The following is a 13,273-nucleotide window of genomic DNA, read 5'->3' as shown; positions in this document are numbered from 1 at the left end:
AGCTACACCCGAGCGGTAGGATTTAAAGAGGAGCGCGGGGCTTGCTTCTACAGAGGCCCGAGAGCCGTTGGAGAGGTCGCAGAGGGAGGAGCTACACCCGAGCGGTAGGATTTAAAGAGGAGCGCGGGGCTTGCTTCTACAGAGGCCTGAGAGCCGTTGGAGAGGTGGCAGAGGGAGGGAGGAGCTGAAATCTGCAACGTTCCAAGTTCCACTTCAAAAACAAGTGGGTTTGAGGAAGCCGCTGATTGGTGGAAGCAGACAAGAGGGAGCAGCTGATTGGGAGTCAGATCCCTGCTGATTGTACTGTATTGTAGCTGTTTGTTTTGTATTGTATCCTAGGTAAGGGGAGTATGAGGGCCAGGGCAGTTTACTGTTCAGGATGTCAGATGTGGGAAGTCATGGAGTCTGATAGCCCTCCAGACGTCCACATCTGTGCCAGGTGTATCGAGATGGGGCTCCTAAGGGACCGTATTAGGAACCTGGAGCAGCAGCTCGATGACCTCCGTCTGGTCAGGGAGAGCGAGGAAGTCATTGATAGGAGTTACAGGGAGGTGGTCACTCCAAGACCACAGGAGGCAGGCAAGTGGATCACGGTTGGGAGAGGCAAGGGGCACAGGCAGGGACTAGAGAGTACCCCGGTGGCTGTACACCTTGACAATAAGTACTCCTGTTTGAGCACTGTTGGGGGGGACAGCCTACCTGGGGGTAGCGACAGCGGCCGGGCCTCCGGTGCAGAGACCGGTCCTGTTGCTCAGAAGGGTAAGGAAAAGAAGAGGAGAGCAATACTAATAGGGGACTCTATAGTTAGAGGGTCAGACAGGCGATTCTGTGGACGCAGTCGGGGGACCCGGATGGTAGTTTGCCTCCCTGGTGCCAGGGTCTGTGATGTGTCTCAACGTGTCCAAGATATCCTGAAAGGGGAGGGAGAGGAGCCCGAGGTCGTGGTACATATAGGTACCAATGACATAGGTAAAAAAAGAGAAGAGGTCCTGAAAGGAGAATTTAGGGAGTTAGGAGGGGAGTTAAAGAGTAGGACAGCAAAGGTAACAATCTCGGGATTACTGCCTGTGCCACGCGACAGTGAGAGTAGGAATGGAGCAAGGTGGAGGATAAATGCGTGGCTGAAGGACTGGTGCAGAGGGCAGGGATTCAAATTTCTGGATCATTGGGACCTCTTTTGTGGAAGGTGCGACCTGTACAAAAAGGATGGGTTGCACTTGAACCTGAGGGGGACCGATATCCTGGCGGGGAGATCTGCAAAGGCTACTGGGGAGACTTTAAACTAGAATGGTTGGGGGGAGGGACTCAAATAGAGAAAGCTATTAGACAGTGTGTGAGGCAGGAGGCAGAGAAGGAAAGCATTCAGACCCAACATGTAGGGGGGAAAGAAGAAAACAATAATAAACAGAGAATAAGAGGTGGTGGGGTTCTTAAATGGGTGAGCAGAGAAACAGAGGGGTGTAAAATGCGGGTGGAAGCAATAGGTAGCAAGGTGAAAAGTAAAAGTGGCAGGCAGACAAATCCAGGGCAAAAATCAAAAAGGGCCACTTTTCAACATAATTGTATAAGGGGTAAGAGCGTTGTAAAAACAAGCCTGAAGGCTTTGTGTCTCAATGCAAGGAGCATTCGTAATAAGGTGGATGAGTTGAACGTGCAGATAGCTATTAATGATTATGATATAGTCGGGATCACGGAGACATGGCTCCAGGGTGACCAAGGCTGGGAGCTGAACATCCAGGGATATTCAATATTCAGGAGGGATAGAGAGAAAGAAAAAGGTGGTGGAGTAGCGTTGCTGGTTAGAGAGGAGATTAACGCAGTGGAAAGGAAGGACATTAGCTTGGAGGATGTGGAATCGGTATGGGTAGAGCTGCGAAACACTAAGGGGCAGAAAACGCTGGTGGGTGTTGTGTACAGGCCACCTAGCAGTAGTAGTGAAGTTGGGGATGGCATCAAACAGGAAATTAGAAATGCGTGCAACAAAGGTAAAACAGTTATAATGGGTGACTTCAATCTACATATAGATTGGGTGAATCAAATTGGCAGTGGTGCTGAGGAAGAGGATTTCTTGGAATGTATGCGGGATAGTTATCTAAACCAACATGTAGAGGAACCAACGAGAGAGCAGGCTATTCTAGACTGGGTATTGAGTAATGAGGAAGGGTTAGTTAGCAGTCTTGTTGTGCGTGCCCCCTTGGGCAAGAGTGACCATAATATGGTTGAGTTCCTCATTAGGATGGAGAGTGACATTGTTAATTCAGAAACAACGGTTCTGAACTTAAAGAAAGGTAACTTTGAGGGTATGAGACGTGAATTGGCCAAGATTGACTGGCAATTAGTTCTAAAAGGGTTGACGGTGGATATGCAATGGAAGGTATTTAAAGACTGCATGGATGAACTACAAAAATTGTTCATCCCAGTTTGGCAAAAGAATAAATCAGGGAAGGTATTGCAAAAGATGATGCGTACAAATTAGCCAGAAAAAGCAGCATACCAGAGGACTGGGAGAAATTCAGAGACCAGCAGAGGAGGACAAAGGGCTTAATTAGGAAAGGGAAAATAGATTATGAAAGAAAACTGGCAGGGAACATAAAAACTGACTGCAAAAGTTTTTATAGATATGTGAAGAGAAAGAGATTAGTTAAAACAAATGTAGGTCCCTTGCAGTCAGAAACAGGTGAGTTGATCATGGGGAACAAGGATATGGCGGACCAATTGAATAACTACTTTGGTTCCGTCTTCACTAAGGAAGACATAAATAATCTGCCGGAAATAGCAGGGGACGCGGGTCAATGGAGATAGAGGAACTGAGTGAAATCCAGGTTAGTCGGGAAGTGGTGTTGGGTAAATTGAATGGATTAAAGGCCGATAAATCACCAGGGCCAGATAGGCTGCATCCCAGAGTACTTAAGGAAGTAGCTCCAGAAATAGTGGATGCATTAGTGATAATTTTTCAAAACTCTTTAGATTCTGGAGTAGTTCCTGAGGATTGGAGGGTAGCAAACGTAACCCCACTTTTTAAGAAGGGAGGGAGAGAGAAAACGGGGAATTACAGACCAGTTAGTCTAACATCGGTAGTGGGGAAACTGCTAGTCAGTTATTAAAGATGGGATAGCAGCACATTTGGAAAGTGGTGAAATCATTGGACAAAGTCAGCATGGATTTACGAAATGTAAATCATGTCTGACGAATCATAGAATTTTTCGAGGATGTAACTAGTAGAGTGGATAGGGGAGAACCAGTGGATGTGTTGTATCTGGACTTTCAGAAGGCTTTCGACAAGGTCCCACATAAGAGATTAGTATACAAACTTAAAGCACGCGGTATTGGGGGTTCAGTATTGATGTGGATAGAGAACTGGCTGGCAAACAGGAAGCAAAGAGTAGGAGTAAACGGGTCCTTTTCACAATGGCAGGCAGTGACTAGTGGGGTACCGCAAGGCTCAGTGCTGGGACCCCAGCTATTTACAATTTATATTAATGATCTGGATGAGGGAATTGAAGGCAATATCTCCAAGTTTGCGGATGACACTAAGCTGGGGGGCAGTGTTAGCTGTGAGGAGGATGCCAGGAGACTGCAAGGTGACTTGGATAGGCTGGGTGAGTGGGCAAATGTTTGGCAGATGCAGTATAATGTGGATAAATGTGAGGTTATCCACTTTGGTGGCAAAAACAGGAAAGCAGACTATTATCTAAATGGTGGCCGATTAGGAAAAGGGGAGATGCAGCGAGACCTGGGTGTCATGGTACACCAGTCATTGAAAGTAGGCATGCAGGTGCAGCAGGCAGTGAAGAAAGCGAATGGTATGTTAGCTTTCATAGCAAAAGGATTTGAGTATAGGAGCAGGGAGGTTCTACTGCAGTTGTACAGGGTCTTGGTGAGACCACACCTGGAGTATTGCGTACAGTTTTGGTCTCCAAATCTGAGGAAGGACATTATAGCCATAGAGGGAGTGCAGAGAAGGTTCACCGGACTGATTCCTGGGATGTCAGGACTTTCATATGAAGAAAGACTGGATAGACTTGGCTTATACTCGCTAGAATTTAGGAGATTGAGAGGGGATCTTATAGAAACGTACAAAATTCTTATGGGGTTGGACAGGCTAGATGCAGGAAGATTGTTCCCGATGTTGGGGAAGTCCAGGACAAGGGGTCACAGCTTAAGGATAAGGGGGAAATCCTTTAGGACCGAGATGAGAAGAAACATTTTCACACAGAGAGTGGTGAATCTCTGGAACTCTCTGCCAGAGGGTAGTTGAGGCCAGTTCATTGGCTATATTTAAGAGGGAGTTAGATGTGGCCCTTGTGGCTAAAGGGATCAGGGGATATGGAGAGAAGGCAGGTACGGGATACTGAGCTGGATGATCAGCCATGATCATATTGAATGGCGGTGCAGGCTCGAAGGGCCGAATGGCCTACTCCTGCACCTATTTTCTATGTATCTATGTATCTATGTTTCCTCCCATACTCCAAAAACATACAGGTTTTGTAGGTTAATTGGTTTGGTATGAATGTAGAATTGTCCTTAGTGTGTGCAGGGTAGTGGTAATCTGCGGGGATCGCTGGTTGGTGCACACTCGGTGGGCCGAAGAGCCTGCTTCCGCGATTTGAGCAGGAGCAGGAAAGTTTAACCAGGCTCTGTTTGACTGGCTCAACAGCTAATAAGAAGGAGTGAAGCATAGAAGAGTGGTCTATTGGGTGCAGCTGTATGCTGAGATGAGGTGCGGAGGGTTTAACTCAAAAGGCTTCAGAGAGAAGGGTGACAACAAGAGAAGGCAAGGACAAAATGTAGAAACAAGGAACTGCAGGTGCTGGTTTACTATGGAGTTATAGAGTCCTAGCCTACTCAACGTCTTCCCTATAGCTCAGTCCCTGCAACAGCCTTGTCAAATCTTATCTGCACCCTTTCCAACTTGACAACATCTTTCCTATAACATGGTGCCGAAATGTAAAGAAGGGTCCAGACCCGAAATGTCACCTATTTCTTTTCTCCAGAGATGCTGTCTGGCCCACTGAGTTACTCCACATTTTGTGTCTATCTTTGGTGGAGTAACTCAGCAGGTCAGGCAGCATCCCTGGAGAACATGGATAGGTGATGTTTTGAGTTGGGACCCCTCTTCAGACAGGTAGTTGCATGATAAAGAAAGAGGAAAGACCAATGGTTTAAACTGTATTTATTTCAATGTTGGGGGGGTTAACTGGTAAGGACTATGAAGATGTACGCAAAAAGCCAGAGTAACTCAGCGAGACATGCAGCATCTCTGGAGAGAAGGAATGGGCGACGCTACGGGTCAAGACCCTTCTTCAGACTTCGGGTCAAAACCCTTCTTCAGACTATGAACCCAGGGTGTGAATGCGGGGGACTGGGATATTATAGCCATAACAGAAACATTGCTGAGAGAAGTGCAGTCAAAGTGAGGCTTTGAAGCTGCTTTAGAGAAGAAAGTATTGTGTTCAGTTTTGGGCACCAGGTTATAGGAAAGATGTTGTCAAGCTGGAAAGGGTATAGAGAAGATTTACGAGGATGTTGCGAGGACTCGAGGGCTTGAGCTATAGGGAGAGGATGAGCAGGCTAGGAATTTATTCCTTGGGACACAGGAGGATGAGGACTAATCTTACAGAGGTGTCCAACATCATGAGAGGTACGGATCCAGTAAATGCACAGAGTCTTTTGCCCAGAGGAGGGGAATCAAAAACCAGAGGACATAGGTTTAAGATGGGGAGTGAAAGATTTAATAGGAACCTGTGGAATAACTATTTTTACACAAAGGCTAATAGATATATGGAACAAGCTGCCGGAGGAGGTAGTTGAATCAGGTACTATCATAACATTTTAGAGTCATTTAGTCAGGTACATGGATAACATAGGTTTAGAGGGTTATAGTGTGGGCAGGTGGGACTAGTGTAGATGGGGCATGTTGGTCAGTGTGGGCAAGTTGGGCTGAATGACTCTATGACACCATGAGATAGCTGGCAGCTCAATATTCCAGGATATGGAAACTACTGACATGATGGAGATGCAGGTTAGAAGCAAGGGGAGGGGAAGGTTCATTTTTGATCAGGGAAGACATAACTACAGTGCTCAGAGATTATATTCTTGGGGGATTGTCCAGTGAGGCTATATGGGTAGAACTTTGAAACAGGAAGGGAATTATCACTTTGATGAGACTGTATTATTGGCCCCCACAATAGTCAATGGGGATTATAGGAGCAGAAGTGTAGGGAAAATAATAGGGGAGTACCAGTGGGAAATTTTAATTTCCCTTCTTTTGACTGGGTCTCGCATATTGTAAAGGACTTAGACCAGGTGGAATTTGCTAAATGTATATCAAGAAAGCTTCCTTAATCAACATATACAGGGCTAACTTGAGTGGGTGCAACGCTGGACCTACTCTTTGGAATCAAGGTAAGGCAAGTGACTGAAGTGTCAGTGGGGAGCACTTTGGGACCATAATTCTATTTGTTTTAAAGTAGTTATAGAGAAGGATAGGACAGGCCCGCAAGTTAAGTTTTTTTAGAGGCATTAGGCAGGAAGCTGGAGAGGTCGATTGGGAGAGTCCGTTTGCAGGTAAAGGTTGGTAGCTTACTAAACTGAGTTAACAAGAGTACAGGAGCAGCATGTCCTTGTTAAGATGAAGGACAATGGTGGCAAGTTTAGGGAACCTTGGTCGATGAGAAATGTTGAAGCACTGGCCAGGAAAAAGGCATACATCAGATTTAAGTGTATATTTCTCATAATTGAGAGATTCCCAAGTACAAGAAGTGCAGGAGTATACAAGGGGGCAATAAGACAACAAGAAGTTAGGAAAAAGGGAAGTGTAACGAGACCTCAGTGTCCTTGTACACCAGTCACTGAAAGTAAACATGCAGGTACAGCAGGCAGTGAAGAAAGCTAATGGCACGTTGGCCTTCATAATGAGGGGATTTGAGTATAGGAGTAAAGAAGTCCTTCTGCAGTTGTACAGGGACCTGGTGAGACCACATCTGGAGTATTGTGTGCAGTTTTGGTCTCCTAATTTGAGGAAGGACATCGTTGCTATTGAGGGTAGACAGAAATGCTGGAGAAACTCAGCGGGTGAGGCAGCATCTATGTAGCGAAGGAATAGGTAACGTTTCGGGTCGAGAACCCTTCTTCAGACTGAGGCAGTGCTATTGAGGCAGTGCAGCATAGGCTCACGAGGTTAATCCCCGGGATGGGGATTATGAGGAAAGATTGGAAAGAGTGGGCTTGTATTTACTGGAATTTAGAAGGATGAGAGGGAGTCTTATAGAAACGTAATTATAAAAGGACTGGACAAGCTGGATGCAGGAAAAATATTCCCAATGTTGGGGGAGTTCAGAACCAGGGACAACAGTCCAAGAATAAAGGCGAGGCCACTTAAAACTGAGATAAGAAAAAACTTTTTCACCCAGAGAGTTGTGAATTTGTGGAATTCTCTGCCACAGAAGGCAGTAGAGGCCAATTAACTGGATGAATTGAAAAGAGAGTTATAGCCCCATCCTACGGTACGAGTTCATTCCAAGAGCTCTCTCGAGTTTGCCCCGATTCGAACTCGGAGGTTTACGGTAATGGCCACTCGTCGGTACTCGGGGCTCTTGTGGACATTTTTCAACATGTTGAAAAATCTTCACGAGTCTTCCTGTGCTTACCTGCCGTTAGCGAGTCTTCCCGAGTACCTGCCGTTCGCGTTACGAGCCGCTAAGAGACATCCCCGAGCTCCAACGTACCCGCTACGTTCATTCTCCGTGCTTACCATGAGTTTGATTTTTTCTAAACTCGGGACAGTTCTTGGAAATAACTCGTACCGTGGGACAGGGCTATTAGATAGAGCTCTGGGGACTAGCTGAATCAAGGGAGAAGGCAGACACGGGTTACTGATTGCAGATGATCAGCCATGATCACAATGAATGGCGGTGCTGGCTCGAAGGGCCAAATGGACAAGATGGGCCGAAAGGCCTGTTTGCATGCTGCAAAGCTCTCTGACTGTGACTAAATCAAATTTACTGATTCTTCATGTACTGTTCCCGATTTCTTATGCAGTCTCTGCTCAGTTTAATACTGACAAAATGAAATGTCAGTGAACAGCTGTTTATGCTGTCTTTAAGTTAAAAACAGAAGATTTAGATAGATCAGGGTGCTGTTCTGAGTCTCACTGTTCAACTTCAGCAGATCATCAATTTTGTTTGGATTAATTTTCCTGCTGCCGCTGATTCGTTTTTTCATTTTCCAGCCATATATGGTTCTGTGCAAACTGTAATAAAACACTAGAAGCAGAATTTTAAGTGGCTAAAGTAACTGCACTTTAACTAGATGCAAGCAGCTGATTAAACATCTATGTTGCCCAACTTAACTTGAGTTTTAATGCCATACAATATAATTGGTTCAATTTTGTTTCCTTCAGATATCAAATCACTTAGTAAGTGGTTCATCGGATTCCCATTGATATATTAAATCTTACGCTGTAAAATTCCTGCACTTTAAAAAGGTGAAAATAACAAATACACTTCCCTTTAAACAAAATAAGTGTAATTTTGGATTTAATTGGAACCTGATTTGGAATAAATGAATATTTAAAATAGGGTCCATCAACAGAAGGAAAGTTAACTTTGTTCCTGAACCCAATTTGAACTCTGTCTTGGTGACTGCATTTTTCTCCAGCCGCCATCTGCCGTTAAAACTGGGTGATCTTCAACGCTCCCGCAGAGAATTGCCTCAGCATTGGCTCTGAACAGCCGGGAAGCAGAAAGGATGGACAACGAGAATGTCATGGATGACTGTACAGACTACCGAGATCAGAGAGATTAAACCTAATTTGCTTACTCAGGGCTGCCAAAATCAACACTATTTAACAACGGGGATTCAAAACTTATAGGTGAAGTTGCTTTAAAGTATTAATATCTCAGAAAAAATACGTGGCACTATGAATATTTGCTATTTCTTTTTTTGACTTAAATTTATAGTAATTATATAAAAATTATTTGCTGAAGTACTGTTAGAATCGAAATTGGATTTCTTTTTCAAAGATTGGCAATTAGCCATACTACAACTGAGTCTGGAAAAAAAATACTGGCACGCAGGCATTCTACAACATAAATGTGTCCTTTGTGCAATTTTATTATAAACTCAAAAACCATCCAAAGGCTTTTGATCTAAGCCCCAGTTTGACAGCAAATGTATGCAAGACAGATGATACTAAGTTAAGCCAAGTGGATTTCCTACTGCTTAAACATCTTATTTTGTCTTGATGACACAATTTTGCTGTACTTTTGCTCTCCAGTTCAGAAAGAGGCAACTACAAATAATAAAGGATGTGCAAACATATGTTGTAAGATTTCCACCCTCTCAACTCCAGTAATTGACTTTTCAAAGAACAAAAAAAATAACTTGCTATATTCTACTGATGCTTTAAGGTGAGAGGGGCAACGTTTAAAGAGATGTGCTGGGCAATTTTTTTTTACCCTGCGGTGGGTAAGTTCCTGGATGTTGCTGGAGGCAGTTACAATAATGTCCTGAAGAGACTTTTAGACAACCACATGGGAATGCAGAGAATGGAGGGATATTGCCACTAAATGCTGAAGTAACTTAGCGGATCAGGCAGCATCTCTGGAGAAGTTTGAAGAAGGATCTCGACCCGAAACGTCACCTGTTCCTTTTCTCCAGACATGATGCCTGACCCACTGTGTAACTCCAGCATTTTCTTTCTATCTTCAATGTAAACCAGTATCTGCAGTTTCTTCCTATATATGGAGGAATATAGATAATGCGCTGCTAGGAAAAAGGACGTCTTGGTGGTGGACCAGTAGAGTTGTTCCCTTACATTGCCAGAGACCCGGGTTCGATCCTGACTATGGGTGCTGTCTGTATGGTATTTGTACATTATCCCTGTTACCGTGTAGGTTTTCTCCGGGTGCTCCGGTTTCCTCTCACATTCCAAAGATGTACAGGTTTGTAGATTAATTGGCTTCGACAAGTTGTAAAATTGCCCCTAGTGTGTGCAGGTTAGTATACGAGGTGATCGCTGGTCGGCGAAAACTCGGTGGGTCGAAGGACCTGTTTCCGTGCTGCATCTCTAAAGTCTAAAGTAAATTTGGTCGTGGCATTATGCTCGGCAAAGACATGTGGGTTGAAGGGCCAATTCCTATCCTCTACTGTTCTATGAATCACAGTGGTAAAAATAATGCCTAGTTTATTTGGTCGCTGTAAATCAAGCGCTTACTGTGGAAAAAGCATTTCCTTCCATACCATACATGGTCTTACATTATCACCAAAAATTGATATATCTGCAAGTTTGAGGAAGATTATTCACTGGGAACAAAGTTGCAACAAAATATCATAGAATTTACAGAGAAGAAATACAGCAGGATGGTGGAAATTGGAGCAGTCACTGGAAGCGTCTTGAGAGCAGTCAGGGTTACCGTTGAAGAAGTACTGAAGGTACTGTCGTGTTTGAAGGTAGACAAATCTCCAGGGCTTGATCAGATACAGTGCATTCAGAAAGTATTCAGACCCCTTCACTTTTTCCACATTTTGTTACGTTACAGCCTTATTCTAAAATGGATTCTAAAATTCCTTTTTTTTTTAAATCATCAATCTATACACAATACCCCATAATAAAAAAAGCAAAAACAGGTGTTTAGAAATTTTTGCAAAGTTATTTAAAAGAAATAACTGAAATATAACATTTACATAAGTATTCAGACCCTTTACACAGTACTTTGTTGAGGCACCTTTGGCAGCGATTAGAGACTCAAGTCTTCTTGGGTATGATGCCACAAACTTGGCACACCTGTATTTGGGTATTTTCTCCCTTTCTTCTCTGCAGATCCTCTCAAGCTCTGTCACGTTGGATGGGGAGCGTCGATGCACAGCTATTTCCAGATCCCTCCAGAGATGTTCGATCGGGTTCAAGTCCGGGCTCTGGCTGGGACCACTCAAGGTCATTCACCACTCCTGCGTTGTCTTGGCTGTGGGCTTAGGGTTGTTGTCCTGTTGGAAGATGAACCTCCACCCCAGTCAGGTCCTGAACGCTCTTGAGCAGGTTTTCATCAAGGATCTCTCTGTACTTTGCACCGTTCATCTTTCTCTCGATCCTGACTAGTCTCCCAGTTCCTACCGCTGAAAAACATCCCCACAGCATGATGCTGCCACCATCATGCTTCACCGTAGGTATGGTATTGGCCAGGTGATGAGCAGTACCTGGTTTCCACCAGATGTGACGCTTGACATTCAGGCCAAAGAGTTCAATCTTAGTTTCATCAGACCAGAGAATCTTGTCTGATGCAAACTCCAAGTGGGCTGTCATGTGCCTTTTACTGAGGAGTGGATTCCGTCTGGCCACTCTACCATAAAGACCTGATTGGTGGAGTGCTGGAGATACAGTTGTCCTTCTGAAAGTTTTTCCCATCTCCACAGAGGAACTCTGGAGCTCTGTCAGAGTGACCATCGGGTTCTTGGTCACCTCACTGGCCGAGGCTCTTCTCCCCGATTGCTCAGTTTGGCAGGGCGGCCAGCTCTATGAAGAGTCCTGGTGGTTCCAAAATTCTTCCATATAAGAATGACGGAGGCCACTGTGCTCTTCAGGACCTGCAATGCTGCAGACATTGTCTTATACCCTTCCCCAGATCTGTGCCGCCACACAATCCTGTCTCAGAGGTTTACGGACACTTCCTTTGTCTTCATGGCTTGGTTTTTGCTGACATGCACTGTCAACTGTGGGACCTTATATAGACAGGTGTGTGCCTTTCCAAATCATGTATAATCAATTTAATTTACCACTGGTAGACTCCAATCAAGTTGTAGAAACATCTCAAGGATAATCAATGGAAACATGATGCACCTGAGCTCAATTTTGAGTGTCATAGCAAAGGGTCTGAATACTTATGTAAATATGATATTTCAGTTATTTCTTTTTAATTACTTTGCAAACATTTCTAAACACCTGTTTTTGCATTTTTATTATGGGTTATTGTGTGTAGATTGATGATAAAAAAAGAATGTAATCCATTTTAGAATAAAGCTGTTACGAAACAAAATGTGGAAAAAGTGGTCTGAATACTTTCTGAATGCACTGTATATTCGAGGACATTGTGGGAAACTAGAGTGGAAATTGCGGGAGCCCTGGTTGAAATTTACGAGTCGTCCTTAAATACAGGAGAGGTGCCGGAAGACTGGAGGGTGGCAAATGTTATACCTCTTTTCAAGAAGGGCTGCAGGGAAAATGCTGGGAACTATAGGCCGGTGAGTTTAACATCTGTAGTTGGTATGTTACTGGAGAGTATTCTGAGGGATAGGTTATACAGGCATTTGGATGGGCAAGGGCTGATTCGGAATAGTCAGCATGGTTTTGTACGTGGGAGGTCGTGTCTCACAAATATGACTGATTTTTTTTTGAAGACGTGACCAAAAAGGTTGATGAGGGCAGAGCTGTAGATGTTGTGTACATGGACCTTAGTAAGGCATTCAACAAAGTTCCACATGGTAGGCTGCTCCGGAAAGTTCGACCGCATGGGATCCAAGGAGAGATAGCTGAATGGATAGCAAATTGTCTCCATGGAAGGAAGCAGAGGGTGATGGTGGAAGGTTGCTTCTCGGACTGGAGGCCTGTGACTAGTGGTGTGCCTCAGGGTTCGGTGTCGGGCTCGTTACTGTTTGTCATCTACATCAATTATTTGGATGAGAACATACAGGGCAAGATTAGCAAGTTTGCGGATGATACAAAAGTTAGTGGTTTTGCAGAAAGTGAAGGTGGTTGTGAAAGATTGCAGCAGGATCTGGATCAATTGGCCAGATTGGCTAGGAATGGTTGATGGAATTTAATACAGAGAAGTGTGAGGCATTGCATTTTGGGACGTCGAGCAAGGGCAGGACCTACACAGTAAATGGTAGGCCTCTGGGTAGTGTTGGTGAGCAGAGGGATCTAGGAGTACAGGTGCCTGGTTCCATGAAGGTCAAGTAGCAGGCAGATAAGGTGGTCACTTAAGATGATATATGAGGCACTTTGGCCTTCATCAGTCACAGTATTCAGTATAGAAGTTGGGAGGTCGTTGCAGTTGTCCAAGACGTTGGTGAAACCACATTTAGAATATTATGTTCAGTTCTGGGCACCATGTTATAAGAAAGATATTGTCAAGCTTGAAAGGGTTCAGAAAAGATTACGAGGATGTTGCCAGGACTAGAGCGTGTGAGTTATAGGCGGAGGTTGAGTAGGCTGGGTCTCTATTCCATGGAGCGCAGGAGGATGAGATATATCTTATAGAGGTATACAAAATCATGA

General features: G+C 44.4%; 1 protein-coding gene and 1 long non-coding RNA gene across 2 annotated transcripts in view; one reads left to right on the top strand and one right to left on the bottom strand.

Moving 5' to 3' along the window:
* The window catches only part of gmds (GDP-mannose 4,6-dehydratase), a 666,455-nt gene that overhangs the window by 400,453 nt on the left and 252,729 nt on the right, over window positions 1-13,273 (bottom strand). The gene's annotated exons all lie outside the window — the stretch shown is intronic.
* Window positions 4,728-12,575, top strand: LOC116969495. Its single transcript, XR_004410792.1, has 3 exons — window positions 4,728-4,758; window positions 6,535-6,542; window positions 12,564-12,575. It is a non-coding gene; the product is annotated as an uncharacterized LOC116969495 (long non-coding RNA).

Source organism: Amblyraja radiata, chromosome 2 (assembly GCF_010909765.2).
Source record: "Amblyraja radiata isolate CabotCenter1 chromosome 2, sAmbRad1.1.pri, whole genome shotgun sequence".
In the NCBI taxonomy this organism is placed as follows: Eukaryota; Metazoa; Chordata; class Chondrichthyes; order Rajiformes; family Rajidae; genus Amblyraja; species Amblyraja radiata.
The sequence above is the reverse complement of the archived record's forward strand: the minus strand, read 5'-3'. Positions and strand labels throughout refer to the sequence as shown.